The sequence below is a fragment of the Bombina bombina genome, chromosome 5 (genome assembly GCF_027579735.1).
Source record: "Bombina bombina isolate aBomBom1 chromosome 5, aBomBom1.pri, whole genome shotgun sequence".
NCBI classification, from domain to species: Eukaryota; Metazoa; Chordata; class Amphibia; order Anura; family Bombinatoridae; genus Bombina; species Bombina bombina.
In genome coordinates, this window is record NC_069503.1 from 38,953,656 (window position 1) to 38,972,984 (window position 19,329).

Consider the following 19,329-nt stretch of genomic DNA (forward strand, 5'->3'; position numbering starts at 1 on the left):
ATAAAGCTACACAATATATATTAGCACTTTCACTGGCACTGAGCACATTGTCACTGTCATATCCTCTACTAGTGCATTACAGCTACACTATATATATAAAGCTACACAATATATATTAGCACTTTCACTAGCACTGAGCACATTGTCACTGTCATATCCTCTACTAGTACATTACAGCCACACTATATACATAAAGCTACACAATATATATTAGCACTTTCACTAGCACTGAGCCCATTCATTGTCACTGTCATATCCTCTACTAGTGCATTACAGCTACACTATATACATAAAGCTACACAATATATATTAGCACTTTCACTAGCACTGAGCCCATTGTCATTGTCATATCCTCTACTAGTGCATTACAGCTACACTATATACATAAAGCTACACAATATATATTAGCACTTTCATTAGCACTGAGCACATTGTCACTGTCATATCCTCTACTAGTGCATTACAGCTACACTATATACATAAAGCTACACAATATATATTAGCACTTTCACTAGCACTGAGCCCATTGTCATTGTCATATCCTCTACTAGTGCATTACAGCTACACTATATACATAAAGCTACACAATATATATTAGCACTTTCACTTGCACTGAGCCCATTCATTGTCACTGTCATATCCTCTACTAGTGCATTACAGCTACACTATATACATAAAGCTACACAATATATATTAGCACTTTCACTAGCACTGAGCCCATTGTCATTGTCATATCCTCTACTAGTGCATTACAGCTACACTATATACATAAAGCTACACAATATATATTAGCACTTTCACTAGCACTGAGCACATTGTCACTGTTATATCCTCTACTAGTGCATTACAGCTACACTATATACATAAAGCTACACAATATATATTAGCACTTTCACTGGCACTGAGCACATTGTCACTGTCATATCCTCTACTAGTGCATTACAGCTACACTATATACATAAAGCTACACAATATATATTAGCACTTTCACTGGCACTGAGCACATTGTCACTGTCATATCCTCTACTAGTGAATTACAGCTACACTATATACATAAAGCTACACTATATATATTAGCACTTTCACTAGCACTGAGCACATTGTCACTGTCATATCCTCTACTAGTGCATTACAGCTACACTATATACATAAAGCTGCACTATATATATTAGCACTTTCACTAGCACTGAGCACATTGTCACTGTCATATCCTCTACTAGTACATTACAGCTACACTATATACATAAAGCTACACAATATATATTAGCACTTTCACTGGCACTGAGCACATTGTCACTGTCATATCCTCTACTAGTGCATTACAGCTACACTATATACATAAAGCTACACAATATATATTAGCACTTTCACTAGCACTGAGCACATTGTCACTGTCATATCCTCTACTAGTGCATTACAGCTGCACTACATACATAAAGCTACACAATATATATTAGCACTTTCACTAGCACTGAGCACATTGTCACTGTCATATCCTCTACTAGTGCATTACAGCTACACTATATATATAAAGCTACACTATATATATTAGCACTTTCACTAGCACTGAGCACATTGTCACTGTCATATCCTCTACTAGTGCATTACAGTTACACTATATACATAAAGCTACACAATATATATTAGCACTTTCACTAGCACTGAGCCCATTGTCACTGTCATATCCTCTACTAGTGCATTACAGCTACACTATATACATAAAGCTACACTATATATATTAGCACTTTCACTAGCACTGAGCCCATTGTCACTGTCATATCCTCTACTAGTGCATTACAGCTACACTATATACATAAAGCTACACAATATATATTAGCACTTTCACTAGCACTGAGCACATTGTCACTGTCATATCCTCTACTAGTGCATTACAGCTACACTATATACATAAAGCTACACAATATATATTAGCACTTTCACTAGCACTGAGCACATTGTCACTGTCATATCCTCTACTAGTGCATTACAGCTGCACTATATACATAAAGCTACACAATATATATTAGCACTTTCACTAGCACTGAGCACATTGTCACTGTCATATCCTCTACTAGTGCATTACAGCTACACTATATACATAAAGCTACACAATATATATTAGCACCTTCACTAGCACTGAGCACATTGTCACTGTCATATCCTCTACTAGTGCATTACAGCTACACTATATACATAAAGCTACACAATATATATTAGCACTTTCACTAGCACTGAGCCCATTGTCACTGTCATATCCTCTACTAGTGCATTACAGCTACACTATATACATAAAGCTACACTATATACATAAAGCTACACAATATATATTAGCACTTTCACTAGCACTGAGCACATTGTCACTGTCATATCCTCTACTAGTGCATTACAGCTGCACTCTATACATAAAGCTACACAATATATATTAGCACTTTCACTAGCACTGAGCACATTGTCACTGTCATATCCTCTACTAGTGCATTACAGCTACACTATATACATAAAGCTACACACTATATATTAGCACTTTCACTAGCACTGAGCCCATTGTCACTGTCATATCCTCTACTAGTGCATTACAGCTACACTATATACATAAAGCTACACAATATATATTAGCACTTTCACTAGCACTGAGCCCATTGTCACTGTCATATCCTCTACTAGTGCATTACAGCTACACTATATACATAAAGCTACACAATATATATTAGCACTTTCACTAGCACTGAGCACATTGTCACTGTCATATCTTCTACTAGTGCATTACAGCTACACTATATACATAAAGCTACACAATATATATTAGCCCTTTCACTAGCACTGAGCACATTGTCACTGTCATATCCTCTACTAGTGCATTACAGCTACACTATATACATAAAGCTACACTATATATATTAGCACTTTCACTAGCACTGTGCAGAGAGCTGCACTTTGTATTAACCCTTCCCTAGCACAGAGAGCTGTGCAGCTTGTATTAACCCCTCAACAGAGATATACACAGTGTATTAACCCCTTCACTAAGACAAAGAGCTGCACGGTGTGTATTAACCCCTTCACCAGCACAGAGATCAGTGCAGTTAGTATTAACCCCTTCACTAGCACAGAGAGCTGTGTAGCTTGTATTAACCCCTTCATTAACAGTGAGATGCACAGGGTGTAAAACTCCTTAAAGGGATACTAAACCTAAATTTTAGCTAATATTTTAGAAAGAATATAATAGGATGGCATTGATAGTTGAAGGATTATATGATTGCCTGATGAAAAAAATGCAAATACATTATGAACAGATATTTTTTCAACCTGATGTCTGACACCTGAGTCCTGATACCTGATGTCTGACAGCTGACATCTGACACCTGACGTCTGGCACCTGAGTCCTGATAGCGGATATCTGACACCTGATTCCTGATGTCTGATAACTGAGGTACAATGGAGTTTTCAGGAAGGTAGCATAGAGTTTTAGAAGATAAAGGAGGGAGTTTTACAGAAGGGGGAGAAAGGAGGGAGTTTTGCAGGAGGGAGCATGGAGTTTTAAAGGATGGATCAGGGAGTTTTGGAGGAGGGAGGAGAAAGAAGGGAGTTTTTCAGGAGGAAGCATGGAGTTTTAAAGGAGGGAGGAGGGAGTATTGGAGGAGGGAGCAAGGATGTCCTAAAATGGACACCGTACTAATATACTAGGGGTTAATATCGAGCAGCTAATATGGCCATATTGATAATTTTAGTGTTAATCTGCTTCTTCCCCGAGTTAAAGCAAAGGAAAACTATACTTATCGATGACAGAATAAGGAGGGGAGCATCCAGTATTTTATTAAGCCAGAAATTTCTAATTTTTGGGCAAGTCCATATCATGTGCAGAAGGTTCGCCGAAGGGAAAGAGCATTTAGGGCAAACACTGAAACTAATATTTCCATATTTAAGTCCCTTATCTGGGGTAAAATAAGACATATAAAGTAATTTCAAGTGAGATTCCCCCCAGGAAGAGGAGAGAGTTACTCGAGTGGTTTCTTGAATTGAGAGGTGAGGTAACTTAGGATACACATTTTGCATCATCAGTGTAGCCCATTTGGTCCGGATCTCTTCAAGATTAGCCGTGCCCCTATCAGATGCCAAGATAAGATAACAAGGAGTGATTGACATGTGCCCGTTTTTTAACCAAGACAAGTCAATTCTCAATACTGCCTTAAAGACCAGTTCCAGCCAAAATCGTTTATAAGTTTAAGCGCATAGTGTCTCGTCTGTAGGTACGCAAAAAAATTTGTATGTGGAAGGTTAAATTCCCTTCTCAGGGAACTAAATAATTTAACACAGTTTCTCTTAATGTCAAGTATCTGATGTACATTAGAGAGGCCTACGGATTTCCATTTTTAAAAAGAGTATTGAGTGTAGTCCTGCTTAAAACTGAGAGTTTCCTGAGAAAGGTATATGTCTCGAATCACAATGTTCTATAGCCAAAGAACTGCAAATCCTTTTCCACGCTTGAATTGGATTGTATATAGATCTCAGTTTTTTTATTTTGGCGGAGTTAAATTGGCATCGCAGTGGATAAGTGCCAATGGAAAGAAAGGATAAGTTATGCTTTTTTCAAGATCATTGTTCATAACATAATCCCTGGAGAATATCCAGTCTGTTACTATACGTGCTAAGAAAACGTGATTATAAACCCGAAGATCAGGGAGGGCTAAGCTGCCATATTTCATGGGGAGAGAGAGTTTAGAAAGTGAGATTCTAGCCCTTCTGTTTTGCCATATGAATGATCTCAAAAGAGAGTTAAAAAGAGTAATATCCTTCCTCTTTAAAAGCAAGGGGAGAATACAATTTTACTTTCCAATTTAATTCTATTATCTAATTTGATTTCTTCTGTTGTTATTCTTTGCTTACAGGTTTATCTCGGCAAGCCCAGGAGCAGCAGAGAACCTAGGTTCTAGCTGTTGATTAGTGGCTGTAGATATAGTTTGATTGTGATTGGCTCACCCATGCGTTCAGTTAGAAACCATTAGTGCATTGCTGCTCCTTCAACAAATGATACCAAGAGAATGAAACAGATTAGATAATAGAAGTGAATTAGAAAGTTGTTTAAAATTGTATTCTCTATCTGAATCATGAAAGAAAAAAATTTGGGTTTCATGTCCCTTTAAGTATTTGTATGTCACAATTTATGTGCAATGATAAAGAATCACACTCACCTGCCTTTTTTACAGAAATCTAATTCCATATTTTTCTCCTCTGTGATTACCTTGTATCTAAGCCTCTGCAGAACACCCCCCTATCTCAGATCTTTTGACAGACTTGCATTTTAGCCAATCACTGCTGAGTGTTATCTATATGGCACTAGCAGTGTCTTGCTGTGAAAACCTATATAAATGTACTGAGATAAGAGGCAGCTTTCAAGGGCTTATAAATAACTTTCAATAAAGAATATCAGGAAAACAAAGCAAATTTGATGATAATAGTAAATTGAAAGTAGTTTAAAATGACACACCCTATCTGAAAGTTTAATTTTGACTACGCTGTTCTTTAAACTCTAAAAATTGTGGGTTCTCCAATCATTAGAATTAAAAGTGCAAACTACAGGCTTCATAAACTTGACCCTGCTACATATCTGCCCCTAGTAATTCTTAGCAGGGGTGATAAAATCATGTAAAACAAAGTGTTGCTAAAATTACAAATGAATAAACTACACCTGTGTGATGACGCGTGAGCTGCACATTATACACATTACATGATACTCAGTGTCTAATACTGATTTATATAACGTTTTATCTTATTCCCCTGCCCTGTGTGTAGCTGCTGTAAATGACTAACTCATAAACATAACTTGTGCTACAGTTGTGCTTCTGTGTGTATTAACCCTTCACTGGCACAGAGAGCTGCACAGTGTGTATTAACCCTTCACTAGCACAGAGAGCAGCACAGTGTGTATTAACCCTTCACTAGCACAGAGAGCAGCACAGTGTGTATTAACCCCTCACTAGCACAGAGAGCAGCACAGTGTGTATTAACCCCTTCACTAGCACAGAGAGCAGCACAGTGTGTATTAACCCCTCACTAGCACAGAGAGCTGCACAGTGTGTATTAACCCTTCACTAGCACAGAGAGCAGCACAGTGTGTATTAACCCCTCACTAGCACAGAGAGCTGCACAGTGTGTATTAACCCTTCACTGGCACAGAGAGCTGCACAGTGTGTATTAACCCTTCACTAACACAGAGAGCAGCACAGTGTGTATTAACCCTTCACTAGCACAGAGAGCAGCACAGTGTGTATTAACCCTTCACTAGCACAGAGAGCAGCACAGTGTGTATTAACCCTTCACCAGCACAGAGAGCAGCACAGTGTGTATTAACCCTTCACCAGCACAGAGAGCTGCACAGCGTGTATTAACCCTTCACTAGCACAGAGAGCTGCACAGTGTGTATTAACCCTTCACTAGCACATAGAACAGCACAGTGTGTATTAACCCTTCACTAGCACAGAGAGCAGCACAGTATGTATTAACCCTTCACTAGCACAGAGAGCAGCACAGTGTGTATTAACCCATCACTAGCACAGTGAGCAGCACAGTGTGTATTAACCCTTCACTAGCACAGAGAGCAGCACAGTGTGTTTTAACCCCTTCACTGGCACAAAGAAGAGCAAACTGTGTATTAACCATTCACTAGCACAAAGATCAGTATAGTGTGTATTAACCCTTCACTAGCATAGAGAGCTGCACAGTGTGTATTAACCATTCACTGGCATTGAGAGCTGCACAGTGTGTATTAACCCTTCACTGAAACAGAGAGCAGCACAGTGTGTATTAACCCTTCACTAGATCAAATAGCAGGATAGTGTGTATTAACCCTTCACTAGAACAGAGTAACAATGTTATTAACCCATTCACTAGCACAGAAATAACTACAATGTGTATTAATCCCATTTACTAGCAAAGAGCAGCACAGTGTGTATTAACCCTTCACTAGCACAGAGAGCAGCACAGTATGTATTAACCCTTCACTAGCACAGAGAGCAGCACAGTGTGTATTAACCCTTCACTAGCACAGAGAGCAGCACAGTGTGTATTAACCCCTTCACTAGCACAGATAGCAGCACAGTGTGTATTAACCCCTTCACTAGAACAGAGAGCAGCATAGTGTGTATTAACCCCTTCACTATCACAGAGAGCAGCATAGTGTGTATTAACCCTTCACTATCACAGAGAGCAGCACAGTGTGTATTAACCCTTCACTAGCACAAATAGCAGGACAGTGTGTATTAACCCTTCACTAGAACAGAGTAACAGTGTTATTAACCTATTCACTAGCACAGAGAGTAACAGTGTGTATTAACCCATTCACTAGCACAGAAAGAACTACAATGTGTATTAATCCCATTTACTAGCAAAGAGCAGCACAGTGTGTATTAACCCCTTCACTAGCACAGAGAGCAGCACAGTGTGTATTAACCCTTCACTAGCACAGAGAGCTGCACAGCGTGTATTAACCCTTCACTAGCACAGAGAGCTGCACAGTGTGTATTAACCCTTCACTAAGACAAAGAGTAGCACAGTGTGTATTAACCCTTCACTAGCACAGAGAGCAGCACAGTGTGTATTAACCCTTCACTAGCACAGAGAGCAGCACAGTGTGTATTAACCCATCACTAGCACAGTGAGCAGCACAGTGTGTATTAACCCTTCACTAGCACAGAGAGCAGCACAGTGTGTTTTAACCCCTTCACTGGCACAAAGAAGAGCAAACTGTGTATTAACCATTCACTAGCACAAAGATCAGTATAGTGTGTATTAACCCTTCACTAGCATAGAGAGCTGCACAGTGTGTATTGACCCTTCACTGGCATTGAGAGCTGCACAGTGTGTATTAACCCTTCACTGAAACAGAGAGCAGCACAGTGTGTATTAACCCTTCACTAGATCAAATAGCAGGATAGTGTGTATTAACCCATTCACTAGCACAGAAATAACTACAATGTGTATTAATCCCATTTACTAGCAAAGAGCAGCACAGTGTGTATTAACCCTTCACTAGCACAGAGAGCGGCACAGTATGTATTAACCCTTCACTAGCACAGAGAGCAGCACAGTGTGTATTAACCCTTCACTAGCACAGAGAGCAGCACAGTGTGTATTAACCCCTTCACTAGCACAGATAGCAGCACAGTGTGTATTAACCCCTTCACTAGAACAGAGAGCAGCATAGTGTGTATTAACCCCTTCACTATCACAGAGAGCAGCATAGTGTGTATTAACCCTTCACTATCACAGAGAGCAGCACAGTGTGTATTAACCCTTCACTAGCACAAATAGCAGGACAGTGTGTATTAACCCTTCACTAGAACAGAGTAACTGTTATTAACCTATTCACTAGCACAGAGAGTAACAGTGTGTATTAACCCATTCACTAGCACAGAAAGAACTACAATGTGTATTAATCCCATTTACTAGCAAAGAGCAGCACAGTGCGTATTAACCCCTTTGCTAGCACAGAGAGCAGCACAGTGTGTATTAACCCCTTCACTAGCACAGAGAGCAGCACAGTGTGTATTAACCCTTCACTAGCACAGAGAGCTGCACAGTGTGTATTAACCCTTCACTAGCACAGAGAGCAGCACGGTGTGTATTAACCCCTTCACTAGAACAGAGAGCAGCACAGTGTGTATTAACCCTTCACTAGCACAGAGAGTAGCACAGTGTGTATTAACCCTTCACTAGCACAGAGAGCAGCACAGTGTGTATTAACCCTTCACTGGCACAGAGAGCAGCACAGTGTGTTTTAACACCTTCACTGGCACAAAGAACAGCAAACTGTGTATTAACCATTCACTAGCACAAAGATCAGTATAGTGTGTATTAACCCCTTCACTATCACAGAGAGCAGCACAGTGTGTATTAACCCTTCACTAGCACAGAGAGCAGCACAGTGTGTATTAACCCTTCACTAGCACAGAGAGCAGCAGTGTGTATTAACCCTTCACTATCACAGAGAGCAGCACAGTGTGTATTAACCCTTCACTAGCACAAATAGCATGACAGTGTGTATTAACCCTTCACTAGCACAGAAAGAACTACAATGTGTATTAATCCCGTTTACTAGCAAAGAGCAGCACAGTGTGTATTAACCCTTCACTAGTACAGAGAGCAGCACAGTGTGTATTAACCCCTTCACTAGCAGAGCGCAGCACAGTGTGTATTAACCCCTTCACTAGCACAGAGAGCAGCACAGTGTGTATTAACCCTTCACTAGCACAGAGAGCAGCACAGTGTGTATTAACCCTTCACTGGCACAGAGATCAGCACAGTGTGTATTAACCCCTTCATTAGAACAGAGAGCAGTATGGTGTGTATTAACCCCTTCACTAGCACAGAGAGCAGCACAGTGTGTATTAACCCTTCACTGACACAGAGAGCAGCACAGTGTGTATTAACCCCTTCACTAGAACAGAGAGCAGTATAGTGTGTATTAACCCCTTCACTAGCACAGAGAGCAGCACAGTGTGTATTAACCCTTCACTGGCACAGAGAGCAGCACAGTGTGTATTAACCCTTCACTAGCACAGAGAGCAGCCCAGTGTGTATTAACCCTTCACTAGCACAGAGAGCAGCACAGTGTGTATTAACCCCTTCACTAGCACAGAGAGCAGCACAGTGTGTATTAACCCTTCACTGGCACAGAGAGCAGCACAGTGTGTATTAACCCCTTCACTAGCACAGAGAGCAGGCACAGTGTGTATTAACCCCTTCACTAGCACAGAGAGCAGTATAGTGTGTATTAACCCTTTACTAAGACAAAGATTTACAGTGTGTATCAACCCTTCACTAGCACAGTATGTATTAACCCCTTCACTAGCACTGTAGCACAGAAGCTTACCCCTCAACAGAGATATACACAGTGTATTAACCCCTTCACTAAGACAAAGAGCTGCACAGTGTGTATTAACCCCTTCACCAGCACAGAGATCTGTGCAGTTAGTATTAACCCCTTCACTAGCACAGAGAGCTGTGTAGCTTGTATTAACCCCTTCATTAACAGTGAGATGCACAGGGTGTAAAACTCCTTAAAGGGATACTAAACTCACATTTTTTCTTTAATGATTCAGATAGAGCAGCAATAAAGAGACAGTCTGCACCCCACAATAATGTGTACACCCAGCAACATGTAATCCCCAGCACTCTAAGATGTATAAGTATGATGCAGTACACACCAACTCTTTATGCATAGAAACAAACTGGATTCTTTATTCCATGGTCAGGTTATCAAATCAACAAAGATTCAATCCGGTCAAACAGGTAGAAGTGGGTGCAACATGTTTTGTCTTGTAGCAACGTAACTCCCTCAATGACCTATATGGTAAGGAGGTACCTTACATTCTTATATAGGGCTATAAACACACCCTCTTAATGTGATATTGGTATTAACCTCTTAACTACCTGTTTGTATACCAATAAAAACATATCTAAACCCTCCTATCGTATTTCTTGCTACTCAAAAACTTATTTCAACATTTATACATAGATATTATTATCTTCATACAATATATACACATGAAATATCACTTGTTATTATCATACAATTTAGCTTAAATACGAAAAGCAACATTACACATCTTATATTTAAAAATACATTTCAAAATGACATTGAGTTTTAGTCATTACATCTACACTATATACATAAAGCTACACAATATATATTAGCACTTTCACTAGCACTGAGCACATTGTCACTGTCATATCCTCTACTAGTACATTACAGCTACACTATATACATAAAGCTACACAATATATTAGCACTTTCACTAGCACTGAACACATTGTCACTGTCATATCCTCTACTAGTGCATTACAGCTACACTATATACATAAAGCTACACAATATATATTAGCACTTTCACTAGCACTGAGCACATTGTCACTGTCATATCCTCTACTAGTGCATTACAGCTACACTATATACATAAAGCTACACTATATACATAAAGCTACACAATATATTAGCACTTTCACTAGCACTGAGCACATTGTCACTGTCATATCCTCTACTAGTGCATTACAGCTACACTATATACATAAAGCTACACAATATATATTAGCACTTTCACTAGCACTGAGCACATTGTCACTGTCATATCCTCTACTAGTGCATTAGAGCTACACTATATACGTAAAGCTAAACAATATATATTAGCACTTTCACTAGCACTGAACACATTGTCACTGTCATATCCTCTACTAGTGCATTACAGCTACACAATATACATAAAGCTACACAATATATATTAGCACTTTCACTAGCACTGAGCACATTGTCACTGTCATATCCTCTACTAGTGCATTACAGCTACACTATATACATAAAGCTACACTATATATATTAGCACTTTCACTAGCACTGAGCACATTGTCACTGTCATATCCTCTACTAGTGCATTACAGCTGCACTATATACATAAAGCTACACTATATATATTAGCACTTTCACTAGCACTGAGCCCATTGTCACTGTCATATCCTCTACTAGTGCATTACAGCTGCACTACATACATAAAGCTACACTATATATATTAGCACTTTCACTAGCACTGAGCACATTGTCACTGTCATATCCTCTACTAGTACATTACAGCTACACTATATACATAAAGCTACACAATATATATTAGGACTTTCACTGGCACTGAGCACATTGTCACTGTCATATCCTCTACTAGTGCATTATAGCTACACTATATACATAAAGCTACACAATATATATTAGCACTTTCACTAGCACTGAGCACATTGTCACTGTCATATCCTCTACTAGTACATTACAGCTACACTATATACATAAAGCTACACAATATATATTAGCACTTTCACTAGCACTGAGCCCATTGTCATTGTCATATCCTCTACTAGTGCATTACAGCTGCACTATATACATAAAGCTACACTATATATATTAGCACTTTCACTAGCACTGAGCACATTGTCACTGTCATATCCTCTACTAGTGCATTACAGCTACACTATATACATAAAGCTACACAATATATATTAGCACTTTCACTAGCACTGAGCACATTGTCACTGTCATCTTCTACTAGTGCATTACAGCTACACTATATACATAAAGCTACACAATATATATTAGCACTTTCACTAGCACTGAGCCCATTGTCACTGTCATATCCTCTGTACTAGTGCATTACAGCTACACTATATACATAAAGCTACACAATATATATTAGCACTTTCACTAGCACTGAGCCCATTGTCACTGTCATATCCTCTACTAGTGCATTACAGCTACACTATATACATAAAGCTACACAATATATATTAGCACTTTCACTAGCACTGAGCCCATTGTCACGGTCATATCCTCTACTAGTGCATTACAGCTACACTATATACATAAAGCTACACAATATATATTAGCACTTTCACTAGCACTGAGCCCATTGTCACTGTCATATCCTCTACTAGTGCATTACAGCTACACTATATACATAAAGCTACACAATATATATTAGCACTTTCACTAGCACTGAGCCCATTGTCACTGTCATATCCTCTACTAGTGCATTACAGCTACACTATATACATAAAGCTACACAATATATATCAGCACTTTCACTAGCACTGAGCACATTGTCACTGTCATCTTCTACTAGTGCATTACAGCTACACTATATACATAAAGCTACACAATATATATTAGCACTTTCACTAGCACTGAGCACTTTGTCACTGTCATATCCTCTACTAGTGCATTACAGCTACACTATATACATAAAGCTACACAATATATATTAGCACTTTCACTAGCACTGAGCACATTGTCACTGTCATATCCTCTACTAGTGCATTACAGCTACACTATATACATAAAGCTACACAATATATATTAGCTCTTTCACTAGCACTGAGCACTTTGTCACTGTCATATCCTCTACTAGTGCATTACAGCTACACTATATACATAAAGCTACACAATATATATTAGCACTTTCACTGGTACTGAGCACATTGTCACTGTCATATCCTCTACTAGTGCATTACAGCTACACTATATACATAAAGCTACACAATATATATTAGCACTTTCACTAGCACTGAGCCCATTGTCACTGTCATATCCTCTACTAGTGCATTACAGCTACACTATATACATAAAGCTACACAATATATATTAGCACTTTCACTGGCACTGAGCACATTGTCACTGTCATATCCTCTACTAGTGCATTACAGCTACACTATATACATAAAGCTACACAATATATATTAGCACTTTCACTAGCACTGAGCACATTGTCACTGTCATATCCTCTACTAGTGCATTACAGCTACACTATATACATAAAGCTACACAATATATATTAGCACTTTCACTAGCACTGAGCACATTGTCACTGTCATATCCTCTACTAGTGCATTACAGCTACACTATATACATAAAGCTACACAATATATATTAGCACTTTCACTAGCACTGAGCACATTGTCACTGTCATATCCTCTACTAGTGCATTACAGCTACACTATATACATAAAGCTACACACTATATATTAGCACTTTCACTAGCACTGAGAAGAACTAGTCACTAGCACAGTAGCACAGAAGCTTGTATTAACCCCTCAGCAGAGATATACACAGTGTATTAACCCCTTCACTAAGACAAAGAGCTGCACAGTGTGTATTAACCCCTTCACCAGCACAGAGATCTGTGCAGTTAATATTAACCCCTTCACCAGCACAGAGATCTGTGCAGTTAGTATTAACCCCTTCACTAGCACAGAGAGTTGTGTAGCTTGTATTAACCCCTTCATTAACAGAGTGAGATGCACAGGGTGTTAACTCCTTAAAGGGACACTAAACCTAATTTTTTTCTTTAATGATTCAGATAGAGCAGCAATAAAGAGACAGTTTGCACCCCACAATAATGTGTACATACCTGAGCTAACTCTTAAATCATTTCTCCTGCACTTGGTGCAGGGACGTGCGGTGAGATCACAAGTTGGTGAGGCACTAGCTATGATACTCCCGAGAAGAACATACATAGATGGAGGGGGAAAGAGAGATGGAGGGTTAGAGAGAGGGAAGGAGAAAGAGAGAGGGAAGGTTAGAGAGAGGGAGTTTGAGCAGTTTAAGAGACTAGATTCAGGGCAGTTAAAATAACTAAATACAAAACTTAAAATATAAATGCTCTGTAAATAAAAAAAACACAACACAGGAACAGTTACTTGCTATATATATATATATATATATATATGTGTGTGTGTGTGTGCGACTGTGTGTGTCTGTGTGCGTGGGTGTGTGTGTAGGTGTGTGTGTAGGTGTGTGTGTGGGTGTGTGTGTGTGGGATTTGTGGAAGGTGCTCATGTGTACCTTAACATCAATGAGCATGATTAGGAAGCTGTACATTTTACAAACATATAAATTTGCTCATTATCCTGTAGGAGCAAATTGGTTAAAATAAACTGTGCAATTGTGTAAGCTGCAGAGAGGGAGACTGACAGCACTTGCCCACGCCAGCACATAAGAGAAACAGATGTCACCCATGCTGAGGGTCTCACAGCAGAACCATTTAAACACAGACTAAAATCATCATAAACAGATAACCTCTCTCTCCTCTTACCTCTGATCTGTGTTTAAATCCTTGCCCTTCTGTAGAGTCAGCACGGCTCTCAGGCAGAAAGAAGGGGGAGGAATTTCAGATTGTGCAGCTCTCTGTGAGGTTTATCAAAATCCACATGGGGTATATTGTCCTGGTCCAAAACATTACTCCTAACTTATCTGCTTGCAAAAAAAAACCCCATGTAAATGCAGCTGCCTCTACAGTGTGTTTATCCAGATGAAGATCATGACACTATTGATTATTCTAATGCTGCTGCAGAAACTGAATTTATATCATGCACATATAATGCAGCAGCATTAGAATAATCAATAGGGTCATGATCTTCATCTGGATAAACACACTGTAGAGTGCTGAAGTTCAGATTCCACTGACTTACCCCATGCCATGACAAAGACACGATCACATAACTGTGCTGGCCTGCCGCCTGGGTAAGAATGGCTGCGGCAGCCAGGTGAAATGCTCGGCTCCTCCTTGGTGCAAATGGGCACTTATGGGCCGCATGATGAGCTAGAACCAGAGTCCACCAGTGGTTGGCGCAGCTCTTGCTGGCCCATATCCCAAAGGAATAAGCATGTTGCGTAATAGGGAGGGCAGCAGACCTCTTTGTGCCTCTCCATTGCGCAACATGTAACTTGATTTTTTTTTTTTAAATCAATAAAAAAGTAAATTTATGCTTAACTGATAAATTAATTTCTTCTATGATACGATGAGTCCACGGATTCATCCTTTACTTGTGGGATATTATCCTCCTGCTAACAGAAAGTGGCAAAGAGCACCACAGCAGAGCTGTCTATATAGCTCCTCCCTTAGCTCCACCCCCCAGTCATTCGACCGAAGGTACAGGAAGAAAAAGGAGAAACTAAAAGGTGCAGAGGTGACTAAAGTTTAAAATCAAAAAATATAATCTGTCTTAAAATGACAGGGTGGGCCGTGGACTCGTCGTACCATAGAAGAAATTAATTTATCAGGTAAGCATAAATTTACTTTTCTTCTATAAGGTACGACGAGTCCACGGATTCATCCTTTACTTGTGGGATACAATACCAAAGCTACAGTACACGCAGGGCCGCCATCAGGGGGTGACAGGGGTGACTACTGTCAGGGGCCCAATGGGCTAGGGGGGCCCCATGAGGCAAGAACTTAAAAAATTTTTATTTATTTTTTTTAATTTTGGCAGCCACCAGTGGGTACTACAGCAGAGTGCTAATTGAGCATGGGAATTGTTATTACAAGGAGTAAAGTATTAGCATTTGAGAGGATTTCTGAGTGTGCACTAAACCACAATGCACAGTGTTAGACAGACTTGGCACTTTGTTTGTAGAGTGTGTGCCTGAGTCAGAACGGCTGATCACTTTCATTTGCAGAGGAGGTAGGAATTACTTAGCAAATGTTTTTTTATTTCTTTGTGCAATTTAAGATTGTAACTTCAGTGTGGTAGTAGTTGTATGGTGGGGCCAGGGGTCCATAAAAACACATTTTTTTAGCAGCAGTGTGTTTATGATTATTTGACAATGCTGTACAAATTCTATATTTAAAACCATGCAGAAATGTTTTCTCCTCAATGCACAAATGATATATATTACATTCCAGTTTACTGCCCCTTTATGCAAGGACTTTCCAGATACAAGGAGACATTTTATCTAAGATTTTTACATCTGCATAACATGTTATACTCTCAGACTAAGATTGCTCAGTGTTGGAAATGAGACAGGTTAACTTAAAACTGTTCAGTTTACTCTACAGCTTAATTAATTTTGAAATGCATACCAACAAGCTTAAATCCTGCATTTAACCAGATCTAATGGTATGAGTACCACAGCTTATGGTTCCACCAAGACAATATAGAATACAGCATTTTCAAAATCCACAAGTACAGCTGACAGATGGGAACATTTGTACACTATATTTGAAGTGGTGCTCTTGGTTGGGGAAAATGGGGAAAATATGAAACAAACATATGTCAGCCATTTAAAAGTAATTTTCTTCATCTAGTCATCTACCCAGATCATTAATGTACAATTTTGAATTCACAGAATTATTTTTGATTGCACATTTACAAATATGATTCTATAAAAAGTGATCTCTTAATTTCTGCATTTATTTTTATCATGCATGTCACACACTGTTGATTTAGGGGATGCAAGGTGCATAAATGTTTCCTCCTGTGAGTGTTTCTGTGGGTGTCTGTGTTTATGTCTTTGTGCTTTGGTTTGTGTCTCTATGAGTGTGTATGTATTTTTTTTCTGTTGGTATCTCTGTGAGGGTGGGTGTGTATGTATTTGTGCATTTTCTGTGGATGTCTGTGAGGGTGTGTGCATATGTCTTTGAGCTTTTTCTATGGGTGTCTCTGTGAGGGTGGGCATGTTTGTCTTTGTGTATTTTCTCTGGATGCCTCTGTGAGGGTGGGTGTGTATGTCTGTGTTTTTTGTGGATGTCTCTGTGAGGGTGTGTGTGTGTATGTATGTCTGTGTTTTCTGTGGATGTCTCTGTGAGGGTGTGTATTTTCTGTGGGTGTCTCTGTGAGGGTGTGTGTATGTCTTTCTGTGTTTTCTGTGGGTGTCTCTGTGCGTGTGTGTGTGTGTATGTCTTTGTGTGTTTTCTGAGGCTGTCTCTGTTGGTGTTTCCTTGGGTGTATGTGCAAGTTTGAGTTTGTGTGTGTGTCCATTGTCTGTTCCTTTTTAGGACATTTTGACCTTACTACTGATTATTCACATCTTTCTACAGACTTTGAGACTAATGAGACCTTTCTGGAAGTCACCAATCTACCATTTAACTTTTAAATTATTGTTTAGGCAGTTCAGGGCCCTTCCTTTCAGCCACTGCATGCTGTTGTAATCATTTAGTTGGCATCTTCCTTTACAAAAAGATAATCAGAACTCCATATTTTGTTTTCTAAATCTCCTTTTTTTACAAAACTGTAGTTTACCTCATTACTTGTCAGGTCAATGTAAACAAGTGCTAAGTGTCTGTTTGGTTGTCTGTGTCTGAGTTTCTTTGCGTGTTTGCTAGAGTGTCTATATGTGAATCCTTATGTGTGAGTGTGTGTGTATGTTTCAGTGTATGTTACTACCTTTACAACATTTCCAAGTTTAAATAGACACTTAAGAATAAAGTGCATATACGTTTTAGTCACTTGGTAAAAAATTGCACATGTCAAAGGGGGGGGGGGGGCCTGATCAATGGTTAAGTCAGGGGCCCCAAAATTTCTAGTGGCGGCCCTGAGTACACGGATGAACGGGAGGGACAAGACAGATGGTTAAACAGAAGGCACCACTGCTTGAAGAACTTTTTTTCCCAAAAATAGCCTCCGAAGAAGCAAAAGTATCAAATTTGGAAAATTTGGAAAAGGTATGAAGTGAAGACCAAGTCGCAGCCTTACAAATCTGTTCAACAGAAGCATCATTTTTAAAAACCCATGTGGAAGCCACTGCTCTAGTAGAGTGAGGTGTAATCTTTTCAGGAGGTAGCCGTAGCTTTTTGACCTCTATGTTTTCCAGAATAGACAATCAACAAAGAAGATGTTTGACGGAAATCTTTGGTTGCTTACAAGTAAAACTTCAAAGCACGAACCACGTCCAAGTTGTACAACAGACGCTCCTTCTTAGAGGAAGGATTAGGACACAGAGAAGGAACAACAATTTCCTGATTGATATTCCTATTAGTAACAACCTTAGGAAGGAATCCAGGTTTGGTAGGCAAAACCACCTTATCAGCATGGAAAACCAGATAAGGCGAGTCGCATTGCAATGCAGATAGTTCAGAAACTCTTCGAACCGAAGAGATAGCAACTAAAAACAGAACTTTCCAAGATGCGCTGCGGAATCTGTTGGCGCTCTACAAATAACCGATAACCGATAATAATAATAATAGAAGCTTAATATCTATGGAATGCATAGGTTCAAACGGAACCCTTTGAAGAACTTTAAGAACTAAATTCAAACTCCATGGCGGAGCAACAGGTTTAAACACAGGCTTGATTCTAACTAAAGCCTGACAGAACGACTGAATGTCTGCAACATCTGCCAGACGCTTGTGAAGAATTGATAAAGCAGATATCTGTCCCTTTAAGGAACTAGCAGATAGCCCCTTCTCCAATCCTTCTTGGAGAAAGGACAAAATCCTAGGAATCCTGATCTTACTCCATGAGTAGCCTTTGGATTCGCACCAATAAAGATATTTACGCCATATCTTATGATAAATTTTCCTAGTTACAGGCTTTCGAGCCTGAATCAAGGTATATATGACCGACTCAGAGAAACCCCGCTTGGATAAAATCAAGCGTTCAATCTCCAAGCAGTCAGCCGCAGAGAAACTAGATTTGGATGCTGGAACGGACCTTGATTTAGAAGGTCCTGTCTCAGCAGCAGAGTCCATGGTGGAAGAGATGACATGTCCACCAGGTCTGCATACCAAGTCCTGCGTGGCCACGCAGGTGCTACCAAAATCACAGAAGCTCTCTCCTGTTTGATTCTGACAATCAAACGAGGAAGGAGAGGAAATGGTGGAAACACATAAGCCAGGTTGAACGACCAGGGTACTGCTAGAGCATCTATCAGTACTGCATGAGGATCCCTTGACCTGGACCCGTAACAAGGAAGTTTGGCGTTCTGATGAGACGCCATCAGATCCAATTCTGGTGTGCTCCATTGCTGAATCAATTGTGCAAACACCTCCGGATGGAGTTCCCACTCCCCCTGATGAAAAGTCTGAC